A 6,475-nucleotide genomic window follows, 5' to 3' on the forward strand; every position below is an offset into this window, starting at 1 on the left:
TTCTCCAGCCTCTCCTCTCCTCTGCTGGCTTCTCGCCCGCACCCTTCTGCCTCTGCTGCATGAGCCCTTATACTGTGGACATAATTTTGGATGTCTCACGGGAGCTGCAATAGTTGGCCTTGGGCTATCGGGAAAGCAATATTTTTTAAAATACCCAGCCTGGCCACAGGAAAACTTTTCTAACTTGGTAGCATACTTTCCACTTTCGTCCACCAGGCAAAATTTAATCAAACTCAAAATTACTAACAGCTGCACCAACACCTCTCTTATTTTCATTTTTTAAGCAATCTCCTCCTGCTCTCCTCACTTTTAATTTTGTCCCTGTGCTGGGAACCTAACTTTGAACCTTAACCTCGCTTAACTTTGTCTCTGTACCAAGAACCTTCTTTGTCCCTCTACCGGGCACGATATGTCTCCTTACTGAGAACCTTTGAAATTTGTCCCTGCTCCGGGATCCGTAACCTCTATGCTTCCCCGAGGTCCTTCCCCAAACTCCTGGGTTGTAAGTCCCACTTACCGCGGACTTACCCTGCCAGACCTTCCCCAAACTCCTGGGGTTGTAAGTCCTATTTACCGAGAACTTACCCTGCCAGCAGACCCTGACTGCTGAAAGTTCTGAACTTTACGCAACCACCAGTTCTTCTCTCAGCAGTTTATTCAGGAACCTTCTTTCTTCAACTCCCCGTAATGCAGTTCTGAATCCCCCCTGTAACAGGGGGTCCTCGGGCATGCCTGCAGATGTTCACGGTTCCCGGGTTTCAGCACCACTTGTGGACACCCGCCTCGCCAGCAAGGAAGACGCCACACAACAGGATTCTTCTACACACGCCTATTGGGAGAGCTTGATTGCTGAGGTGAAAGACCCCGAGCCCGGAAACTGGTACTGCTTATATATGCTTAGGATAGGCGTGGAGCCTCCTGATTGGATATGCCATCTCAGAACCTCATTAACATGCTCCGGGGGCGAGCGGTGACTCAGCGGATACCCGAATGCACATGCGCACATTGCTTGTTTATCAAGAAAGCATGCAGGAAGTCGGTGCCATCTTGTAATGGCGAATTACCTGACTTCCCACATTGAGGAAGAGTTGGGGATAGAATTGAGCCAGCTGAATGGGTCAAGAACACCACAAGAAGACCTACACAGTCAACTAACCTGGGACCACAGGGGCTCACAGAGACTAGGCCCCCAAGCAGGGGCCATGCAGGGACTGGACTTAGATATCCTACACATTTTTAGCAAATGTTCAGCTTGGTCTTCATGTGACTCCCATAATAAGTAGAGCGGGGCTTTCTCGGTCTCTGTTCTTCTCCACCGAATTCTCTTCCCCTACCTGGTCTGCCTGGTTGGGCCTCAGTGGGAGAGGATACTCCTGGTCCTGCTGGGACTAGATGTCCCAGGGTGGGGTGGTACCCAAGTGGGGCTTCCCTTCTCTGAGAAGAAGGGGAGGGGACATTGGGGAAGGTATTTGCAAGGGTGGGACTGGGAGGAGAGGAGGGAGGGGCCTGTGTTCAGGATTTAAAGTGAATAAAAAATAAATCACTGAGTAAGTTACTTTTGTCAGAGTGCTTTATCAATCAACAGGAAACAAAACGTAGACATCATCAGGGAGATGCAAGTCAGAGCCACATGAGGTATATCCTCAGATCTGCTGGGGGAAAGGTAAGTACTGACAAAGTTATAGAGAAAAGAAAAAGAATTCCTTGAACCCTGTTGGATGTGAATTCTACAGCCTTTATGAAAAACAGCATGGAACTTCTTCAAAGCATTAGAAACATAACCACCGCATGAGCCAACGCTCACTTCTGAGAGTACATACAAAGCAATCAAAGCCAAGGCCGTAGAGCTAACTACTCCATCTGTTCTCATTGTGACAATGTTCACAGTAGCAGAGATATGGAGGCAACCTAAATGCCAACTGACAGATGAATGGTTAAAAAATGTGGATATAGAGGCTGGAGAGATGGTTCAGTGGTTAAGAGCACTGACTACCCTTCCAGAAGTCCTGAGTTCAATTCCCAGCAACCACATGGTGGCTCAGAACCACCTAGAATGGTGTCTGATGCCCTCTGCTGGTGTGCATGAAGACAGTGTTACATACATAAAATAAATAATCTTTAAAATGAGCAAATAAATACAGTTATATTATTGAGCCTTTAAAAAAAGAATTCTTGAGCTATGGAGATGTTAGCAGGTAAAGGCACTTGCTTTGAAAGCCTGATAACCCAGGTTTCATGTCTAGAACGCACATAATAGTGGAAAGAGAGAACGAACTTCACACAAATTACCTTCTGACCACCATCTCTGCACTACGGCATGTGTGCACACACATAACACACACACACACACACACACACACACCATAATAATTTTTGTGTTCAAAATTAAAGAACTCAGCAGGGTAGTAGTAGCACTTGCCTTTAATCCCAGCACTCTGGAAGCAGAGGCAGGCAGATCTCTGAGTTCAAAACCAGCCTGTTGTACTACAAAGCAAGCTCCAAGACAGCCAGAGCAACACAGGATTTAGCAAAAAAGAAAGAAAGAAATGAGGCAAGAAAGAAAGAAGAAAGGGAGGAAGGAAGAAAGGAAGGAAGGAAGGAAGGAAGGAAGGAAGGAAGGAAGGAAGGAAGGAAGGAAGGAACGAACAAACGAACTTAGTGGCAAAGCACCTACATTGAGTGTGCTAGGCCCTGGTTTTGATCCATTACACCTCAAAAAAAAAAAGGAGAGAGAGAAAGATCTTGTTATTCATGAGGACATCGATGATATGCTGAGTGAGATAAACCAGTCACAAGGCACAAGGACAACTACAACCAAGTCCCAGTTACACAGATGGAGCCCCACTAACCTGAAAGTCTGAAGTCCGAAATGGCCTAAAGTCAGGTGTGTGCTGGTAGACCACTTCAGATGGGTGGATAGTCTTACATCTGAGCTCATGTTACAAAAGAGAAGCTCACAGCATGGTTCTCTAAGGCCTCCTGGTCCCATCGGTTGCCACATACAATGTTTGTTAAATGTATAAGTGAGCAAATAGTGTATAAAATTCCGTCTACCCAATGCATGATTGCGCTACAAATAGAGTAAATTTCATATAGGAACTTTAGTCTCATCTTCCAAATATCTCGTGCTTTTAACAATATTTTGAAAACTTTCTGTGTCCCAAGCATTTCTGTTAAGGGACACACAGTCTGTACCAGGAATGTAAAATAAGGCAATTTGTAGGAAGACAGAGAAGACACATGGTTCCCAGATGGGTAGAAAGATGCCAAAATGTGCTGATACTGCCAACGTTCCATAAAATTCCAGAAAGGGCTAGAATTTGGATGACAAAGAGAATCAACACCTGCACAGAATAGCACCTCTAGCTGGCAACTCCAAATTGTAAACTTAAATTTATTTTCTAGGACATATGCTTAGCACATATACACTAATTACCCCAACAAAGAGAGCAATATTGACTGCAGTGTTGGCTTCAGGGGCAAACACCTTGAACCTCACTAAGTTGTAAACATTGTTGTATCTTGTTATATGTTCATTTTACCTCAACAAAGTGATTTTTTAAGATCTGTTTTATTGTTAGTTATGTGTATGTGTGTGCACATTTGTGTGCACATGCATGTATGCACATGAGGGCTATGCCTGCAGAGGGCAGAAGAGAGCACTGAATGTCCTGGAGCTGGACTTAAGGGTTGAGAACCAAACTCTTTAGACCTCTACAAGGACAGGGAACATTACTCTTAGCCACCTCTCCAGCACCTACAACATGATTTTTTTTTTTTTTTTTTTTTTTTTTTTTTATTTATTATATTTTATTTTTTTTTTTTTTTTTTTTTTTTTTTTGGTAAAAGTTAAATTTAAGACAGAGAAAATGCTGACACAGGCTGCAACAAGGTTGAGTCTTAAAGACAAAATGCTCAGCGAAATAAGTAAGTGTGGTGGTTTGAATGAAAATGATTCCCATACAGCTGGGCCTGGTGGCACAGTTGATCTCTGTGATTTCAAAGCTAGCCTGGAGTTCAAATAGAGTTCCAGGCCAGCCAAGGCTTTTATACAGAGAAAAACCCATCTCAAAAAAAAAAAAAAAAAGAAAAAGAAAAAGGAGCAGAAGATGGGAACAATTCCCATAGGCTCACAGATTTGGCTGCTTGGTGTCCAGGTGGTAGAATTGTTTACAGAGGATTAGGGATTGTGGCCTTGGGGGTGTATCACTGCCAGCAGGGTTTCAAAAGCTCACTGCAGACCCATAGTCTCCCCTCTCTCTCCCCCCTCCTCCTCCCTCTCCTTCCTCTCCCTCTCTTTCTCCCTCCCCCCCTTCTTCTCACTTTCCCCCTCCCTTCCCTGTCTTTCTCTCTCTGTCTGTGAATCAGGATGCAAGCTACTGCTCCAATGTCACGCCATGCCTGTTTGCAACCATGCTCCCCACGATGATGATTATGGACTATCTCTGAAACTGTAAGCAAACCTGCAATTAAGTGCTTTCTTTTAAAAGTAGCCTTGGTTATGGTGTTTCCTCACAGCAAAAGGATAGTAATTAAGACAGTCAGTCACAAAGATACAAATATTCTATGAGTCCGTACGCAGTATTAAAATTCATAGAGGGAGCATGTAAAATGGCAGTGTCAAGAAGCTTAGGAAAAAGATTAATAAGAAACATTATTTTTGTATAATTAAAACCTGTGTGTGTGTGTGTGTGTGTGTGTGTGTGTGTGTGTGTGTGTGTGTGTGTGAGTGCACCTACCCATGCACGCAAGTGAGAAGCCAAAGGTTTACATCATAATTTTTTTTCCTTTGGTCCCCTTTCCACCACCTTTTTGGAGACATTGTTGCTTATTAAAACTACAGGTTGCCAATTCAGCCTGGCTAACTGACCAGTGAGCCTCCTGTATCTGCCTGTATCCCAGGGCCTTGAGGTTACAAGCAAACCGCACTGTGCCTGACTTTTTATGTCAGTCCTGGGGACCTGAACTCAGTTCCTCATGTACCACAAATACTTACTTGACACTCTGAGCCATTTCTCGGCCTCTGGAATTATTATTTACAGGGTATATGCCAGCTGTGGTGGTGCACACCTTTAATCTCAGCACTTGGGAGATAGAAGCAGGTGGATCTCTGTGAGTTCAAAGGCAGCCTGATCTACAGTGTAAGTTCTAGGACTGCCAGAATCTCACAAAGAGACAATGTCTTGAAAAAACAAAACCAAAAACAACCAAACTAAAAAAGGTATAAAGTTTCAGTTTTGCAAGATGAAAGAAATTCTATAGATAAGTCATGTGAAAGTTTAACAGTAATAAATCTATGAACTATATATCTCAAAATGGTTAAGATTATCATATATATAATTATTTTTAATTTATGGATGTATATAATTTATGGACATATATATGATATATATATATATATATATATATATATATATATATATATATATATATCCACAAATGAAGAATAGTCAAAGCTATATGGCTTACTTCTGACCTTACAATTTATTCCTTTGTTCTGTATGTTTATCTTTATAACATGGGTGGTACCCTCATGGGCAGTAAAGTTGTCATCAAAGATTAACCCTCTTTACTGGTTCTTGCCATCAACTGTGCTGAGAACCATTAGGCCTCTGACAAGGATGTGGTTCAAAACAGTGAACTGTCTTTGAGGTTATCTAAGTGGTCAGGTGCATATTTTAAAAGTATTTGCATTATTTTAAAAATGTGTATATGTGTGCTGAGGATATGTGCATCGAGGGCAGGTGCCAAGCGGAGTCTAGAGGAGAAATTCAGATTCTCTGGAGCTGGAGTAACAGGGTAGATGTCAGTCAGCTGCATGCTGGGAGCACGAGGAGTACTGGGAGCACTGAGAGCAGAGCTTAAGACCTCTGCAAGAGCAGTAAGCACTGCTAGGCAGTAAGTGATCTCTCAGCCCTGGTCAGATGTCCTTTACAATAGGAATTTAGAATGACAGAGCATATCATTTGGGATAAGGAAATAAGAAGAATTGATAATCTAGAGATGTTTCATTTTATTTGAATCTAGAGGCATATCCTCATGTAAGGAAAGATTCCAAAAACATAAACAAAAACCACTTCAAAATTCTAATGCAGGTTTGTTACAAGAAAGATGACTTTAATTTTCTAGCCCAATTTGAAGACTTGCCATTCAATTACTAAATATTTAAAAACATTTCAGTGTGTTCCCAGTTGCATGCTTATAAACCTTTCATGCGTTAGGGGGAATCTCAGTGTAGCTAGCATTCATGAATAAGTAAGCGCCAGGTCTGGATTGATGCATACTCAGTGACCAATGTTTTCTTTGTCATTTGGTGACAAGAATAAACTCAACGTATAAATATAATTACTGAAATTGTAATGTTTTCTTCTACAACCTTCATTTTCAAAGTATACAATTTATATCTGTTTATCCTCTGTGTTTAAGGTAAGAGCCAAAATCAAGCTGTTGAGTGAATCCTGGTTCCTGCTGGTCA

Source organism: Mus pahari, chromosome 10, assembly GCF_900095145.1.
Source record: "Mus pahari chromosome 10, PAHARI_EIJ_v1.1, whole genome shotgun sequence".
NCBI lineage: Eukaryota > Metazoa > Chordata > Mammalia > Rodentia > Muridae > Mus > Mus pahari.